A 20,014-nucleotide genomic window follows, 5' to 3' on the forward strand; every position below is an offset into this window, starting at 1 on the left:
AGAAATTTGCAAGAAACTCAAACATATGGAGGTGAAAGAGCATCCTGCTAAAAGATGAATGAGTCAACCAGGAAATTAGAGAAGAATTAAAAAGATTCATGGAAACTAATAAAAGTGAAGACACAACCGTTCAAAATCTTTGGGAGGGAAATACATGGCAATACAAGCCTCCCTCAAAAAAATTGGAAAAAACTCAAATACACAAGCTAACCTCCCACCTAAAGGAACTGGAGAAAGAACAGCAAGTATAACCTACACCAAGCAGAAGAAGAGAGTTAATAAAGATAGAGACCAGAAGAACTGTAGAACAGGTCAATAAAACCAGGAGTTGGTTCTTTGAAAGAATTAATAACATAAAGAAGGCGGGTTAATGGCATATCTTTTCTTTTTTTTTTATTTATGGTAGTCACACAGAGAGAGAGAGAGAGAGAGAGGCAGAGACATAGGCAGAGGGAGAAGCAGGCTCCATGCCAGGAGCCTGACGTGGGATTCGATCCCGGGTCTCCAGGATCGCGCCCTGGTCCAAAGGCAGGCGCTAAACCGCTGTGCCACCCAGGGATCCCATTAACCCGCCTTCTTAAAGAGAAAGACAAATTAATAAAATCATTAATGAAAGAGGAGAGATCACAACCAATACCAAGGAAATACAAATGATTCTAAAAACGTATTATGAGCAGCTATATGCCAATAAACTAGGCAATCTAGGAGACATGGATACATTTCTGGAGATTCACAAATTACCGAAACTGGAACAGGAAGAAATAGAAAACCTGAACAGGCTGATAACCAGGGAGGAAATCGAAGCAGTCACCAAAAACCTCCTGACACACAAAAGTCCAGGGCCAGATGGCTTCTCAGGGGAATTCTATCAAACATTTATTTATTTATTTATTTTTTTTTTAATTTTTTTTTTTAATTTTTATTTATTTATGATAGTCACAGAGAGAGAGAGAGAGAGGCAGAGACACAGGCAGAGGGAGAAGCAGGCTCCATGCACCGGGAGCCTGACGTGGGATTCGATCCCAGGTCTCCAGGATCGCGCCCTGGGCCAAAGGCAGGCGCTAAACCACTGCGCCACCCAGGGATCCCTCTATCAAACATTTAAAGAAGAAACAATACCTATTCTACTAAAGCTACTCCAAAAGACAGAAAGAGATGAAATATTCCAAACTGGTGTTATGAGGCCAACATCACCTTAATTCCAAAACCAGACAAAGACCCCTCCAAAAAGGAGAATTATAGACCAATATCCCTGATGAACACAGGTGCAATAATTCTCAACAAGATACTAGCCAATAGGATCCAACAGTACATTAAGAAGATCATTCACCATGACCAAGTGGGATTTATTCCTGGGATTCCAGGCTGGTTCAACACTTGTAAAACAGCGTGATAGATCACATCAACAAGAGAAAAAAAACAAGAACCATGTGATCCTCTCAATAGATGCAGAGAAAGCATTTGGCAAAATACATCATCCATTTCTGATCAAAACTCTTCAGAATGTAGGATAGAGGAACATTCCTCAGCATCTTCAAAGCCATCTATGAAAAGCCCATAGCAAATATAATTCTCAATAGGGAAACAATGGGAGCCTTTCCCCTAAGATCAGGAACACGAAGGATTGTCCACTCTGACCACTGCTATTCAACATAGTACTAGAAGTCCTAGCCTCAGCAATCAGGCAACAAAAATAAATAAAAGGCATTCACATTGGCAAAGAAGAAAAACTCTTCCTCTTCTCAGATGACATGATACTGTACATAGAAAACCCAAAAGACTCCACCCCAAAATTGCTAAAACTCATACAACAATTCGGCAGTGTGGCAGGTTAATCAATGCCCAGAAAACAGTGGCATTTCTATACACTAATGATGAGACTGAAAAAGAGAAGTTAAGGAATCAATCCCATTTACAATTGTACCAAAAGCCTAAGAAACCTAGGAATAAACCTAACCAATGGAGTAAAGGATCCATACCCTAAAAACTACAGAAAGCTTCTGAAAGAAATTGAGGAAGACACAAAGAGCTGGAAGAATATTCCAGGCTCATGGATTGGCAGAATTAATATTGTGAAAATGTCTATGCTACCCAGGGCAATTTACACACTCAATGCAATCCCTATCAAAATACCACAGACTTTCTTCACAAAACTGGAACGAATAATCTCAAGATTTGTGTGGAATCAGAGAAGACCCTGAATAGCTAGGGGAATATTGAAAAAGAAAACCAGAGCCGGGGGCATCACAATGCCGGATTTCAGGTTGTACTACAAAGCTGTGATCATCAAGACAGTGTGGTACTGGCACAAAAAAAACAGACACATAGATCAATGGAACAGAAAAGAGAACCCAGTAATAGGCCCTCAACGCTATGGTCAACTAATATTTGACAAAGCAGGAAAGATTATCCACTGGAAAAAGGACGGTCTCTTCAATAAATGGTGATGGGAAAATTGGACATCCACATGCAGAAGAATGAAGCTAGACCATTCTCTTACACCACACACAAAGATAAACTTGGATGAAAGATCTAAATGCGAGACAAGAATCCATCAAAATCCTAGAGGAGAACACAGGCAACAGCCTTTTTGAACTTGGCCACAGCAACTTCTTTCAATTCACATCTATGAAGACAAGGGAAACAAGTAAAAATGAACTATTGGAACTTCATCAGGATAAAAAGCTTCTGCACAGTGAGGGAAACAGTCAACAACACTAAAAGACAACCTACAGAATGGGAGAAGATATTTGCAAATGACCTGACAAAGGGCTAGCATCCAAGATCTATAAAGAACTTATTAAACTCAACAGCAAAGAAACAAACAATCCAATCATGAAATGGGCAAAAGACATGAACAGACATTTCACCAGAGAAGACCTACACATGGCCAGCAAGCATGTAAGAAAATGCTCCGCATCACTGGCCATCAGGGAAATACAAACCAAAACCACAATGAGATCCCACCTCACACCAGTGAGAATGGTGAAAACTAATAAGGCAGGAAACAACAAATGTCAGAGAGGATGTGGAGAAAGGGGAACCCTCTTGCACTGTTGGTGGGAATGTGAACTGGTGCAGCCACTCTGGAAAACTTTGTGGAGGTTCCTCAAAGAGTTAAAAATAGACCTGCCCTACGACCCAGCAATTGCACTGTTGGGGATTTACCCCAAAGATATAGATGCAGTGAAACGGTAGGACACTTGCACCCCGATGTTTCTAGCAGCAATGTCCACAATAGCCAAACTGTGGAAGGAGCCTCTGTGTCCATCGACAGATGAACGGATAAGGAAGAAGTGATCTATGTATACAATGGAATGTTAGCCACGAAAAATGACGAATACCCACCATTTGCTTTGATGTGGTTGGAACTGGAGGGTATTATGCTGAGTAAAGTCAGTCAATCAGAGGAGGACAATCATCACATGGTTTCACTCATATGGGGAATATAATAAACAGTGAAAGGGATTAAAGGGAAAGGAGAGAAAATGAGTGGGATATATCAGAGAGGGTGACAAACCATGAGAGGCTCCTAATTCTGGGAAATGAACAAGGGGTAGTGGAAGGGGAGGAGAGCGGGGGATGGGGTGACTGGGTGATGGGCAGGGGACAGGATGACCACTGGGTATTATACTAATGTTGCCAAATCCAATTCCAATTAAAAAACATACAAAGAAATGATGGATACAGAATATTCTATCCAAAGCCTACAGAATACACATGGTTTTCAATGCACACAGAACAACCTCCAGAATAGAGCACATGTCAGGCCACACACCTAAGTTTAAGAAAGCTGAAATAATAAACTCATGCTTATCAATTAATCTATGACATAGGAGTTAAGAATATATAATGGCAAAAAGACAGTATCTTCCACAAATGGTGCTGAGAATACTGGACAAATGAAACAGGACTATTTTCTTATGCCATACACATAAAAATAAACTCAAAATGGATTAAAGGCCTAAATGTAAAGCCTGAAACCACGAAAACCATATAAGGGAACATAGGCAGTAATTTCTGACACATGGACTCTAGAAACATTTTTCTACGTGTGTCTCCCACAGCAAGGGAAACAAAAGCAAAAATAAAGTATTGAGACTATGTCAAAACAAAAACATTCTGTACAGCATAAAAAAACAATGAAACAAAGAAGCAGCCTATTAAATGGGAGAACATATATGCAAAGGATGTATATCATAAGGGGTTGATTTCCAAAGTACATGCAGAACTTCCACACTCAACACACACACACACACACACACACACACACACACACACACACACGAATCCCATCTGATTAAAAAATGGACAGAGGACCTGAATGGATATTTTCCCAAAGACGACACCCAGATGGCCAATAGACACGCGAAAAGATGCTCAACATCACTCATCCTCAGGGAAATGCAAATCAAAACCAAAAGGAAACCTCACATTACACCTGTGAGAATGGCTAACATCAAAGACAAACCGGTTTTGGCGAGGATATGGAGAAAATGGAGCCCTCATGTACTTACTGTTGATGGGATTGCAAAGTGATACAACCATTATGATAAATAGTTTGGGGTTTTCTCAAAAAATGATAAATGGAAATACCATAGGATCCAGTAATTTTGCTACTGGACATTTACCCAAAGAAAATGTAAGCACTAATTCAAAAAGATGCACGCACTCCTGGTTATTTCAGCAGTATACACTGTAGCCCAGAAAAGGAAGCAACTTAAGTGTCCATCAATTGATTAACAGATAAGGAAGATGTGATATGTAGGTCGTGGATAATCACACAGCCATAGAAAGGACGAGACTGTGCCATTTGTGACAATATGGGTGGACCTAGATTTTATTACACTAAGTGAATTAAGTCAGGCTGAGAAAGACATACCATATGATTTCAATCACATGTGAGATCTAAGGAACAGATAAACAGAATTATCCACATAAATTGAAAAAACTGATGATTGTCAGGGGAAGGAGGTGACGGGCAAAATGGGTAAAGGGGAGGGTAGATACAGGCTTCCACTTTAGCCAGTTCTTAGAATTACCAAATATTTTAAACCTATCTTTTTCTTCATTTTTCCTTTATTGTGTGATTGAGGAAGAAATTTTCTTTTTATTTCCCTGATAGCATGTGAGGTTAAATATTTGCTTATATTTAAAAGTAATTTTAATACATTTTTAATGGTTTGTTTAAAACTTTTCCAATTATTGGGTCATTTTTTCATTCCATTTTTTAAATAATTTTTTCTCACATGGGTCTTAAATATTTTCCTCAGTTTATTACTACTTTGGAAAAAAAAACTTGTTCTTGATATACTTTTATAAAAGTTTAATATTATGTAATTAAATTTTTGTCCAATAGTTGTTCTTATAGGATGCCTTCATATTTTAGCTTGTTAAATGGGTTTTTATCCTTTAAGTTTTGAACATTTAATTTTCTAATATTTTTAGGGTTTTATATTTTATGTTTAGTATCTGTAATTTATATTATGAGGCAAAAAGTAAATTTCCAACCCATTTTTCTTCTAGCAGTTTGATAGCTTAACTCCAATCTTTTGGTCTATGATCCATTCGGAATAAAGTTCATTTGTATTTTGTATGTGATAAAGTTTTTGTTTTGTTTTGCTTTTTGGTGTATGTTTATCTAGTTTTTCTAACATAATTTATTGAAAATATTTCCTTTCTTCACTGGCAACTGTGTCAGAAAAAGATGGAAGAAGGAGAGGAGCAAGAACAGGACAAGATGATGCCTGTGGGGAGCCCGAGGGGTAGCACAATAGAGGTAAACCTCTTCTGCTGGTCACACAAATGTACACATGTGAAAACTGCACAGAATATACATACACACAGAATGCATGTAAAGATTGTGAAACCTGAATAGAATTGATGTAATTGGTGGATTTTAGCTGTAATATACTGTACTTATACAATATGTGACCATTAGAAGGAATTGGCAAATGGTGTATGGGATTTACTTTTTATTTTGTAATAATACTGACCAACATTATCTGTGAAAACACTAAAATAAAAGGTAATACTTTTAACAACAGTAACTTTGACAATTATCGAATCCTTGAAGTTAAAACCAGGAAATATTGAACAAAAAATGTGTTTATTAACGACCAGAGGAGCTACAAATTTTCAAGTCAAGAAGTATTACATAAACAAGCAACTATTTGAGGAAAAATTGTTACTAACCTACTCAGTGATCTCATTTGCTAGAATAAGCTTTTTTATCTCAGTAAAATGGTCCAAAAGGTACAATACAGGGTGAAGAGTTCAATGGAAGTAGTTGACTTTCATAAAACATTTGTGTATCTAAATGGAATGGATCAAAATGCAGTTGCAATAACAAATTAAATGGGTTTCTATTTCCACTGCAAATTTAAAAATTTATCTTTTTTGAGCAATATCTGTCTTCAGAACATATATAAAAATGCCTTCGATAATGATTGTACAACTTCCTAGGATAATTTTTTTTTTTTTTAATTTTAGAGAGAGCACTCGTGTGAGTAGGCCGAGGGGCAGAAGGAGGAGATGATCTCAACATTGAGTGCAGAACCCAACGTGGGCTCCACCTCAGGATCATGAGATCATGACCTGAACCAAAACCAAGAGTTAAATGCTTGACTGTACCACCCAGGGGCCCCTCCCATGACATTGTTAAAAATATGTTATCACCACATCCAAGGGGATGCAACAGGAAGACAGATGCCCATTCAACATAAAATAAATGTTTTATCATTCAGACAGGATTACACATGAAGCTAACAGCTTTGAAGGTAGTAGGCTCTCTTTTCTGAATGTGTTCATTCACAGATGCAAATGTTCAATCATAGCAGCAACAAATTTGGACTGGAAGTACTGCAAATAGCTTTAAAAATGTAGATTATATAAAAAAATGGTCCTCATTCATGTATTTTAAAAAGAACTTCACAGCTGGATGGATTGCCTAATTATCTATTAATTCCAGTCCCAAACTACATTTGAAAACGAGAAGAGGCCCAGATATACTAGTGGTGTAGCTCAGAATAAAGCCCTACCTCTTTTTATAAATGAGGTTATACTTTGCAGAACGCTTTCACTAGGTTACCTCATTTGATTATACTGCTTAGAAAAAGGAGACATACGTAGAATTAGTGATGTATAGAAGTTGTCACAAGGTGTCCGTGAGATACTAGCGGAGCCAGAGCTTAGATCCAGCGCTTTTTCCCTGTACAACACTCTAGGGTACTGTTTTGTTTTCCATAATAAGCAGTGCGATGAGCTTGTGGTAGGCAGAGTAATGGTATCCCAAAGGTGACCACTTCTGATCTTTAGATCTGTGAATGTTATCTTGCGTGGCAAAAAAGTTATTTATTTTTTTAATTTGATTGCATTTAGGATCTTGAGATGGGATACTATCCTGGATTATCTAACCTTAGTGCCATCACCAGGGTTCTTCTAAGAAAGAGAAGAGTCACAATCAGATTCATCTAATGGAAACATATTTGTCTGATGTGGGGCTACAACCCAGCAATACAGGGCAGGCCTCTAGAAGTTGAAAAAGATAAGCAAATGGATTCTTCCTTGGAGCCTTCAGAAAAAATAGATACCAAATGACATTGATATTTTAGCCTTGTGTAAACCATTTCAGAATTCTGACTTCCAGAACTACCAGAGAATTAATTTATGGTAATCTGTTACAGCACTAATAGGAAACCAACACAGAGCTCTTGAGGTAATACTTCTTATTGATAAATACCTTGGTAATTTTGTTGTAGGTTTAATATTCTGACTAGGAATTTGCTTTGTAATAGAAAAATCATTTTAAAAAAGATTTTGATTTACTGCTTCTTGTGTTTTTCTTTCGATTTTTTTCACTACTCAATGAAAAAAAAAGTTTTGATTTCTCATACCTAAGGATGTGTTTTCCACATTGTGAATACTCTTTCAGCCTGTTGATTACTTCTGGGTTATTTTACAGAAAAAAAAAAAAAAAAGTTACCCTTTCATGGTTGTATGACTTGTTGGTGAATTGTGTGTGGTCCCAGTAACTTAGTATCAGCAGAGACCTATATGGCATGGGATTCTTAGAACCTTATTTGAGTTCTCTGTAAGATGAGGAGTATTAATTTCATATTTATACACATGTATAATAAAAATGTTTCATTTTAAATTATTAAGATTAGTTTTCCATATGGGGCCTCCATTATATTTTGCCTGATTTTTTTAAATGATTTTATTTATTTATTCATGAGAGACACAGAGAAATAGGCAGAGGGAGAAGCAGGCAGGGAGCCTGATGCCAGACTCCATCCCAGGACCCTGGGATCACAACCTGAGCCAAAGGTAGATGTTCAACCACTGAGCCACCCAGCTGCCCCATGCCTATGCTTTAATTAAACTAGTCAACTGAAGAGAATTCTGGCCATATCTATTTATATACTGTTAATACAAGGTTCATTATCATGAATTTGTGCCATACCACCTTTGCTTCTGATATGCATGAAGGTACCAGTAGTGCTTATGCAGGGTCCTAGATTCAAATATAGGCATTTTTTTTTCCTCAGGTCAACAACTGCTGAATTATAAACCAGCCACTCAATCTATGATTAAGGGTCTATAGAGTCATTTCTAAGAGAGAAGAGCCTTTACTGGAGTTATCCTATCCCAATAGGAGGCACTGTTTGCTGGGGAAATAAATGGTGGTCTGAATAAGCCCTGGAGCCCCTCTGGATATTTCTGGATCCATTTACTGTAGATTACAAGTGAACTTTTAAAATTTTCCTTAAGGATTTGAGGAAGAATAACCATAGGACATTCAAATCCTCACTAACTGACCTTATTCATGCATTCAAAAGTAGTAATGCTCAACTTTTTCCTCATTCAGTCACTATGAAACCATGCTTAATTTCTTGAAGCCTTAAGAAGGCTTTCTTTTTTTTAACAAGAAAATAGTATGTATAGGTTATTTAGTTTCTCATCTATTAAATATTCAGCTATAAAATTATAAATTATGATCCTTAACTCACAAATATTGTGTCACACAAAACAACAGTTATGACAAAAACATGTCATGTCTTTATCTGGAGTAGAAATTACAGAAGGAATGAAAAAGACCAAAAGTAGGATCTCTATTTTCAATTAGCAATAATCACGCCTCAGGTAAACCTCATTGGCTATGATACTGCCACAGTGCAAAGCTAGTAGGATCTCTATTTGAAAAAAAAAAAAATTTACTCTTGTTCTCATGTATATATGAAATATATTTGAGAAAATTTATTAACTTATTATTTATTAACTTTAATTCATCAGACCATTTAATAGACCAGCTGGCTTGGACTTGAGAAGTATTAGCCAACTCAGCATTCATTCATACCTTTGAAAAAAGCTGTCCATATTTAATGTATACAACTCAATGAGTTTGAAGATAAATACCCACCTGTGAAACCATCACCACAGTCTATGCATTAACATATCCATCACCTCTAAAAGTTTCCTCCTGCCATTTTTATTCTTGGTCATTGTGGTAACAACACTTAATATTGTATATTGAAAAGTTTGCTAGAAGAGTAGCTCTTATGTTGACTAGAGGTGCTATTCTGTACAGATCTCTAGGACTTATTCATCTTGTCTAACTGTAGTCTTTGACTAATTCTTCCTCCTTTTCCTGAGGCAGTGTTGATTCTTTACCCATACGCTGTATATATCCTTCAAGCATCAAAAGAATAACCCAGTGTTAAATTACCATATCTCTTTCCTGCTATTTACCTTCAGTTGTCTTCTGTGCTTTTATGAGCTCACTGACTACTCTAAATCAATGCACTTAAATAGTCTTATAAATATCCTCTTGCCTACTCATCCAGAACTCATTATTATTTATGTTGAAAGAATAATGAAGCTCTGGTTCATCGACATTATGATTTATATCACTTTGAGGAAGGAAGGAGATTACAATAACTTAAACTCACTGCTGTATAGTTTTTTTTTTTCAATATAGACTTCAACATTTTTTGTAGGTAATGCTTTATTTTTTTTTCTAGCAAAGCTTTGGAAATTTGCAGGAAATGAATATATGACAATTTTTGGTTTACTGAGCCCATGTTTTTATTTTTACACTCCTAGATTACAAAGATTAGATTTTATGATTTTCAATTAACTCCACATGCATGGGACTCCGGTCAATAATGCTGATGATATGGGCAAAATATTTGTACTTTAGGATCAAGGCTACATAATGTACTAATTCTTATTGGGGTAAAAAAACTTTCAATAGTTTCAAACATACAGCAAATCAAGTAATACTTTAAAAAATGTTGCAAATGCCATCAAAGGAAAGACAGTGATTAAATCATACAGTATTAGGCAAATATAAGTCCAATAGTTTTACTGTATTCATAATGAAACGATTATGATAAGAAGGGTTGTCTCTAAATTGAATATGGCACAGGAATCCATGTATTCCATAAAGGTATCTATTGAGTATATAATACTGTACCCATTTTTACCTTATTAACTCACAAGTTGTTTCAATACACATTTTCCTTTGTCAGAGTAATCTGTGTGCAAAAAAGTAATCTCAGTTAACTAGAATATGCCCAATAGCATGTTCTCTGGCAGTGTCCATCCAAACTAAGGTTGGAGTTTTCATTTTATTTTTCAAAGGAGAACACAGCTCAAAAAAAGTTTATCTATTAATATAAGCTGCTCACTCCAAATGCCATGTTTGGGAAATTTTATAACCTGGTTATTCACATATAAGCAAACAACTTTTACCCCTGCAAAAGATTTGACTACTCTTTAGCTGAAATTTTAGTCATACACACAAGGCAACACACACATTTATATTCTAAGTGTTTTCAATTGTTGTATGTAGTGCACTTAATTTTGCAACCTCTCATCTAGTTGTAAAATATGGGACACAAGCAAGTAATTAAGTCACTATTTTAGATGGCATTCAGAGAAGTAGAAATATAAAATTCAATAGGATGTACAATTCTCTTGGAAGAGGTAACCCAGCAGTCAGGAGATAACATCTGTAAATATTTATGCACTCAACATAAGAGCACCTAAATATATAAAGCAGATATTAACAGACCTGAAGCAAGACCTAGCAATACTATAAGAGTAGAGGACTTTAATACCATAGTTTCATTAATGCTGATATCATCCAGACAGAAAATCAACATGGAAACATCAACTTTAAATGACATATCAGGCCAGAGGACTTAACATATGGAGAATTTACTATCCAGAAGCCACAAAATACACATTCTTCTCAAGTGCTCTTGGAACACTCTCCAGGATAGATCATATGTTAGGCCACAAAACCATATTAGAAAATTTAAGATTAAAATAATATGAAGCATCTTTTCTCAACACATTGGTATGAAGCTAGAAATAAATTACAAGAAAAAAATAGAAAATTCACCAATACATTTCTATTAAGGAACAGGTTTGAACAGCCAATGAGTTAAAGAAAAAAAAAAATCAAAAGTTAAATTTTAAAATACTTGAGACAAAGGTAAATAGAGATAAGATATAGCAAAATTTATGGAATACAGTAAAAGCAGTTCTAAAAGGATGTTCATTGTGTTAAAGCTTACCTTAAAAATAATAGAAAAATCTCAAGTAAAGAACACAAGAAGAATAAAGCCCAAAGTTAGTAGAAGGAAAGAGACAACGGAAAAGTTAAAAAAAAAAAAAAGTTCTTAGTTTTATTTAAAATTTTATTATTTGATTAAGAGAGAGAGCAAGCACAAGCAGGAGAAGTGGCAGAGGGAAAGTAGATTCCTGGCTGAGCAGGAGCCCAATCTAAGGCTCAATCCCAGAACCCTGGGATTATGAACTGAGTTAAAGGCAGACACTTAACTGGCTGAGCTGCCCAGGTACCCCCAAAAGCTTGTTCTTTGAAAAGATAAATAAAACTGAAAACCATTAGTCAGACTCATAAAAAATAATTCAGAAATGAAAACAACTAATACTACAGAATTACAAAGATCATAACAAAGTGCCACAATTATATAGTCAACAAATTGGAACAACCTAGAAGAAAAGTATAAATTCCCGAAAACATAGGACCTCCACGACTGAATCATGAGAAAGTAGAAAATCTGAACAGTTCAAAAACTGGTAATCCGTAATCAACAAATTCCCAACAAATAAAATTTCAGGATCTGATGCTTTAATAGTCCATTCTTTCCAATAGTCAAAGAATAATTAACACCAGTTCTTCTCACATTAGAGGTATTCCCTCCTCTTATATTTTTTTGAAACAAATTCATTTTTTATGAGGCCAGAATTACCCTGATAACAAAAGCAGGTATGAACACAAGAAAGTAATAGATCAGTATCCCTGGTGAACATAAATGCAAATTTTTTTCATAGAACTAGAACATACATTTCTAAAATTTAATGGAACCACAGAAGACCCCTTAGAGCCAATGCAATCTTGAGAAATAATAAAGCTGAAGCATCACATTGCCTGATTTTAAATTATATTACAAAACTGTAGGAATCCGCACACTATGGGATTGGCATTAAAACAGACAAAATGGGGATCCCTGGGTGGCGCAGCGGTTTAGCGCCTGCCTTTGGCCCAGGGCGCGATCCTGGAGACCCGGGATCGAATCCCATGTCGGGCTCCCAGTGCATGGAGCCTGCTTCTCTCTCTGCCTGTGTCTCTGCCTCTCTCTCTCTCTCTCTCTCTCTCTCTCTCTCTCTCGCTGTGTGACTATCATAAGTAAATAAAAATTAAAAAAAAATACCCATCTATTAAAAAAACAAAACAAAACAAAACAAAAAAACAAAACAGACAAAATGATCAAAATTACAGCCCAGGAATAAACCCATGAAAACATGGTCAATTAGTTTACAATGAAAGCAGCAAGAAAATACAATGGGAATGGCATAGTCTTTTCAATAAATGGTACTGGGAACACTGGACAACCACATGCCAAAGAATGATACTCCTTACTACCTTACCCTACACATACAAATAAATTCATGGTGGCTTAAAGAATTTAAGACCCGAAACGCTAAAATGTCTATAAGATAGTAATAGCAGTAAGCTCCTTGGCAATCAGTGTTGCGGGTAACTCTTTGAGTAAAACACTAAAAGCAAAGGCAAGACAAGCATAAATAATTGGGATTCCATGGAATTAAAAATCTTCTGTACAGCCAAGGAAACCATCAACAAAACATAAAGGCCAGCTATAGGATGGAAGGAAATTTTTGCACATCTTATGTAATAAGGGCCTAATATCCAAAATAAAGAGCTCCTACAACTTAATAGCATAAAATTATCTAATTAAAAATGGATAGAAGATCTGAATAGACATCTTCAAATTGAGCCATATACATGTCCAACAGGTGCACAAGATGTTCAACATCAATAACCATCAGGGAAATACAAGTTACAGTTGAGAGGAGTTATTACTTTAAACCTGCTAGAATAACAATTACAAAACAAACAAAACACCCAAAAAAACAAAACCAAAATCAGAAACCCAATCTAATAAAACCAACTAATAAACACAAAAAACACCCAATGAAACAACTGATAGGGACAAAAATGGAACCTCACGTACGGTCAGTAGGAATGTAAAATGGTGTAGTTACTAGAGAAAACAGTATGGAGTGTCCTCAAAAAATTAAAAATTCAACTACCATGTGATCTAGTCATGTCACTTATGGAAATTTAAAGAAAATGAAAACACTAGCAAATAGATCTTTTCAGAATTCTGTACAATAGCAAAGACATAAAAATACCCGAATATCTATCAACAGATGAAGGGATAAAGAAAATGTAGTACATAGACACAAGGAAGTTTTATACAGCTATTAACAATATGTATGGACCTTGGAAGTATTATGCTAAGTGAAATAAGTCATTCAGAAAAAGACATGCCATATCATCTCCCATAAATGTAGGATCTGGGAAAATGAATCAAAACCTCAGCTCATGGATATAAAGGACAGATTGGTGGTTGCCCGAAGCAAGGGGTACAGAGTGAGTAAAATGGTAAAGAGGGTCAAAAGATTCAAGTTTCCAGTTAGAAGATGGTAACTCATGGGGATTTAAGAGACAGTAAGGGGACTACAGTTAATACCGGATTATCTATATTGAGTGTACCATGTGCATAACTAGGTGTGGTGATGGATATTAACTAGACTTATTATGGTGATATTTTGCTAATATACCAATGTCAAATCATTACATTGCATATCTGAGAGTAATAGGTCAGTTAAATTTAAAAAGTTCACAACTGAGTACCAAAAAAAAGGGGGGGGGGGGGAGGGGCAAAGAGTGAAAGAAAACTTTCCTGTCTCTTTTTATAAAGACACTAATCCTATCTTATCAGGGCCCCACTCTTATAACCTCATTTAATGTTAAATTAGCTCTTACAGGACCTATTTTCAAATATAGTTATATTGACAGTTAAGGTTTCAACATAGGAATTGGGGAAGGGGGGATCGCAAATCAAGATGAAGCACCAAGTACACAATTTTATGTGGTTATTTTCTTTCATGCCATTATTTTGTGGGATTAATTTAAGCAGAAAAAATATGAGAGTTTTGTTGACCTCTTAAAATTTTTATTTTTTCTTTTTTCAAGTCAGAAGCAGCAGAAAAGTTGGCTTGTTGTCATTGTGTTTTCTGTATTTGGTTTTTCTTTATCTTTCAGTGATTTAGCTAATGAGTTGGTTGATTTATCTTCCAAAAGGCACATCTCTGGTCTAAGTTCCATCAGTAAGAATGGGGGGTAGGCACTCCTTTCTCCGTATGATGGAGTTTGTTACTTTGTTCCAGCAAAGAGTATAAAATGCATGTTGACACCTATAGGGCTTCTGTTGGACTAAATCAGCAATTTTGGTTCACATCACTTTTAGAGCCACTAATAGGTTTTTTAAATTCATAATTATTTATTCTTTTACATCTTTTGCTAAGAAAAGTTAGTGTATCTTATGTTGCAGGCCCCTCACATAAGACAGTGGAATTCTCACTTGTTCTCCTATAAACTGAGACTTGACTTCCAAGACCCACTTGCAGACTCAGAAGAAAATAAGAAATCCAATAACGCACATCAAGGAGCCCATCTACTCCATCTTGTTTGCATTTATTATATCTTAGTTTTACACAGAGTTATAAGCCTAACAATTCTATCCATAGTTTTATAGTTGAATTTACATGACAAACATTTTGACAAAATAATTTAGGCCTATTCTGTGGAGGAGGAAAAGTGGGAGATCCATGGATATTCTGTGGTTATAAACTGGGTCTATTTCTATTCCAACCTCCCGAGTTCTGTATATTAGCTACTAAATTTGAGGAGACAGCACATCTTAGGGATCTCCTGTAATCTGCAGAAACACATAGAAGACTTTATTTCATCCAGTCAGTCAGGGGCTGGGTTGCTCTCAAAAGTTTTTCAACTTGTACAGTAAGCTTTTGTTGAGTGCTATATGCATAGTAAACATGCTACTGTGCTAAGTACTGGTTATCTGTAATCATAAATAGGCTACCTGACTTTGAGAGATTTACAGCTTATAAAGTGTAGCAGGCATGTAAAGAAAGCATGCAGAAGGGGTGCCTGGGTGGCTCAGTTGGTTAGGCATCTGCCTTTGGCTCAGGTCATGATCTCAGGGTCCTGGGATTGAGCTGGGAGCTTGCTTCTCCTTCTCTCTGCCTGCCCCTTGCTTGTGCGCTCTCTCTCTTCCTCTCTCAAATAAGTGAATAAAATCTTAAAAGCAAGCATGCAACAAGATTAGAAATTTCACAATAAAAGCAGGTAGATTGAACAGTAAGAGTACAAAGAAGAATGAGATTGCAAGTGAAATTTGAAAATTACATATGAAATTGGTGGTAATATGATGAGAAAGGCCTATGAAATACACACCTGTAAAACTTCCTTGGATAGCAAAAGAGTATCTTTAGGATTCATGGGCAGCAGGACTTGTGGAGATATGAAGAACATTCCCGGAGTAGGAAGTCCAGGATTAGTTCTCTAGAGTAGTTAAGGTCTGGATGTAGGCATATTTAAAGAATTATAGTTCATTTTATCAAATACATGGTGAGAAGTCACTATTCACGTCACTGGACAGAACTGGCAAAGTGAAGTAGCAGCTTGGTTTTCAAAACCATACTCCTATAAAAATTTAGTCTTATTTTTGGCACATTTCTGGCCTTAATTTTCTTTTTTTTATTGGTGTTCAATTTACTAACATACAGAATAACCCCCAGTGCCCGTCACCCATTCACTCCCACCCCCCGCCCTCCTCCCCTTCCAACACCCCTAGTTCGTTTCCCAGAGTTAGCAGTCTTTACGTTCTGTCTCCCTTTCTGATATTTCCCACACATTTCTTCCCCCTTCCCTTATATTCCCTTTCACTATTATTTATATTCCCCAAATGAATGAGAACATATAATGTTTGTCCTTCTCTGACTGGCTTACTTCACTCAGCATAATACCCTCCAGTTCCATCCACGTTGAAGCAAATGGTGGGTATTTGTCATTTCTAATAGCTGAGTAATATTCCATTGTATACATAAACCTTATTTTTTTAACAAAATTTCTATAATCTCTGACGCCTGGTCAAAAATGATCCAGTGTCAACTACAATGTCAGTCTCAGACTGGAGTATTCCCCCCCCCCAAAGATATTTGAATAGTATATACATTCACAAATATTGGGCTGTTCTAAAACTTTACAGTTTTTGACAAAGGGGGAGTAAACTCCCCATGCAGGAATTTATCATTCATTGTGATAGGGAAGCTGGCTTATTTGATACCAAAGAGAAATTGCAGAATTCTGGTAAACACTCTTAAGTATAGTGAGGTGTGATTTCGGTTCATTTTACAACTAATTTTTCGTCAAGTGTCCCTGATGCTGTGTTATCATGAAGAGAATATTCCAGAGTCTTTTAAAGTATTGCAAACAAATGAGAAATGCCCACATGACCATTGATACTCATGATTAAATCTCAAATAATTGAACTCCCATCATACTATTTCCCCAAATATTGCCTGAAGAAATTCCAGATAGAATCAGATATTGGTAATTAACTAGATCTAAGAAATGTACCAAATACCTTAGTGTAGATATTCTATATATATTTACCCTTTATTTATTTTAAAAATAATTTTGCTTATGATTTTTGAGAGAGAACGTGAGTACACATGGGGGTGGGGAGAGGAAATGGAAGGGGAGAGGGACAGTTTCAAGCAGACTCCCCACTAAGCACGGATCTCAACGGTCTTGATCCCATGACCCTGAGATCAGATTATGACCTGAGCTGAAATCGAGAGCTGGCCACTCAACTGACTTACCCATCCATTCAACCCTTACACCAATTTAAAATAAATAAATAAATAAACATCCATTATATCTCAATAAGGTTGAAATTAACACTTTAAGTTTAAAGTGTACAACAGGATGATTTGATACACATGTATAGTGAGAGATTACCCTAAATAATGTATTTGCAGTTAAGTTTTTAAATCGTCTTTGTGTCAAAAAATAAAATGGTAGAATAAAAATTTATCAGTTCAGCCAAGATGGTTAGATATTCACTTTCATTATCATTAACTTCAGCTCCCAAATAAAATACTTTTAAAAACTGGTGACTTTAGGAGCACCTGGGTGGCTCAGTTGGTTGAACATCTGGCTCTGGATTTCAGCTCAGGTCATGGTCTTGAGGTCCTGGGCAGGCTCCACACTCTGCTGGGAGTCCAATCAAGGATTCTCTCCTTCTCCCTTGGCTCCTCCCCACATCTCTCACACATGATATTCTCTCTCTCTCTCTCTCTCAGATAAAACTTAAAAAAAAAAAAAAACTGGTGAATTTGTTCCCACTTAATAATCACCTGGCAAGTCTGATAGTTTCAGATTTGAACACGTGAAGTAACTCTCCATCTTACATACAGAGTAATTGCACTTTGAATATGTTTCTAATACAGAACTCGAGTAATTAAAAACTTTGTTTTTGAAACACTGCTTTCTAGTGTTTTTTTACCTTTAAAGCATAATGAAAATAAAATGAAGTAACTTTCAGGTTTTTTTCTGGAATAGTTTGTAACAATTTACCGAGTACAGGACACACAGTGTAACCAGAATACTCATGCTGTTTTAATGCACTAAAGACACAATTCTACTTACTGCATTTTGTATCTCTGTAGAAAAATTATTACTGTTTACGTAAAAATGTCATCTAACACTCAAAGCTTTATTAGGTATTCTTCAAGCACATCTTAGATTTAGGCTGATATTGCTGTATCCATTTTATCAAGTTGTTCACAATCTCTTTCTTTAGGTCTCCCCTGACATCAAGAAATTTTGTTTTGGGAATGACTATGGCAGTCAATGAGTGAGCCAAACTAGCTGAGACAAAATAAGTCTATGTCTGGTCTAAGCAACACATCTCATGGGATTTCTCAGACAGGGGTAGTGCCCTCTGAGTTGTCATACTTACAGGTATAGCTCTGAAAAAAGATTCCAGAAGTAATGACTTGCCTTCATATGCAATGCCCTAATATACTTTATTATCTGCTCTATACATGCCTGTTGGAAAAAAATTACAATAATCCAATAAATGAGTATAATTTAATGTACTATTTCTTGGATTCATGAAAGTTCTAGTTTTTTGTTTGTTCGTTTTTTTTCTCCTGTAAGAGGGGATAGTTTGCTGGGTTAGGTTGTTCAGTATTCTCTCACCTATCCTTATTCTACATTCATTCAACCTTGCTACTCCTCATTAACTTAGATAAAAGAAATGAGGAAAGGAGTATCTATTTGTAAACTTTATAAACCTAACCCATCGGGTCTAACTGTGGAGTGGTGTTTACTTCAAGTAGACATTATCTACAACTCTACACTGGTTTTGCCATAGATCCGTGTATTTTAATATATTTTTGAAACCAAAGAGTGTCGTTTTAGGGATAGCTTTTTAAAAGGTAGTAAGAGACAGTCTTTTAGTTAGGATGTAGATTATCTAGTAAGTTCTTTACATAAGAAAGTGAATGAACTAGAACAGCTCTTCTGGACAGAAGGGTATTTGACAAAGTACCTCATATTGTATTCAGAAAGAGAAAGCCGTTATCAGATACTGCTTCTGCTGAGGAGATCACTGTTTTTGAATAGCTTTAAAAGTCTGGACACCCCTACCCCTAATTAGGATACATATCCAAGTCTGATCCTTATTCTAGTCCTTATTCCACTATGTGGCATACATTTTTTTTTTTTTTTTTATACCCAAGGCCATCCACAGTAATTCAAGTGCAGTGTGGCCTCACTGTGCTAGGCATCCTCAGGTAGTTTTCCAGTCTGTATTCACAGAGGGACTGAGTGTTGCCATACAGCAAGTAGCCAAGCCTGGGCCTTTCAGAGTATTGTGCTAGTGTTCCATCGTCTAGGAAACCAAGTATGCAATCCATAAAACTTACTAAAAACTCCTTTTAGCAACCCATACATTCTTTATCTACTTCCCAAATCTTAAGGATTTTCACTACCCAAACTCGGGAAGCCCATCATCACCAATGTCCTCACGGCCATCTTCGTGCTTCAGCCTTAGCACAGCGCACCTTGTCCTCCCTCACCTGCCTATATACCTGGAATTTATAGTGCTGCTTTTGCTTTTACAATCAAGATTATTTTTGTTGTTTCTATGCCTCTACTTTTCCTCAATGGTACATCAAAGATTTCTAGCACTGGGACACTTCTCAGAAGCTTACAGTGAGAATGCACTACCTGAAAGAAGACAGAACTCCCCTTCAGATGGAAAATGAAGGGAAATGAGTGGCAAAAAAAATACATGTTAAATTATGTGTTATTAATTTATTTTTTTCTTCTTGTTCAATACAGCTCAACTTGAATAAAATGGGGATGGTTATTTGGTGACTTGTGGTTAAGTAAAGAGCCCTGAAATCAACTGCTCTTTGGAGTCCAGTAGGTATATATTCACCAAGGACAATTACTGAGTTATTGACTTCATGAAAATTATCGTAACTTAATACCCATTAACACATGAAACCAAAGCAG

At 36.2% G+C, this 20,014-nt stretch overlaps 2 long non-coding RNA genes and 1 pseudogene across 4 annotated transcripts in view; 1 reads left to right on the forward strand and 2 right to left on the reverse strand.

Moving 5' to 3' along the window:
* Positions 1-6,544, forward strand: part of LOC111095117 — a 106,951-nt gene extending 100,407 nt beyond the window's left edge. For all 3 annotated transcript variants that reach the window (XR_005356607.1, XR_005356608.1, XR_005356609.1), the window contains exons 6-7: positions 5,702-5,779; positions 6,493-6,544. This is a non-coding gene — a long non-coding RNA (uncharacterized LOC111095117). The remainder of the gene's footprint in view (positions 1-5,701; positions 5,780-6,492) is intronic.
* A 2,485-nt stretch (positions 6,545-9,029) lies between these two features.
* On the reverse strand, positions 9,030-9,184 carry LOC119871378 (annotated as a pseudogene).
* A 5,762-nt stretch (positions 9,185-14,946) lies between these two features.
* On the reverse strand, positions 14,947-19,337 carry LOC111095347. The gene is made up of 3 exons (XR_005356285.1): positions 19,044-19,337; positions 15,878-16,001; positions 14,947-15,721 (listed from the first exon to the last, which is right to left on the reverse strand). It is a non-coding gene; the product is annotated as an uncharacterized LOC111095347 (long non-coding RNA).
* Positions 19,338-20,014: the final 677 nt, after the last annotated feature.

This window comes from Canis lupus, chromosome 3, assembly GCF_011100685.1.
Source record: "Canis lupus familiaris isolate Mischka breed German Shepherd chromosome 3, alternate assembly UU_Cfam_GSD_1.0, whole genome shotgun sequence".
Taxonomy (NCBI): domain Eukaryota; kingdom Metazoa; phylum Chordata; class Mammalia; order Carnivora; family Canidae; genus Canis; species Canis lupus.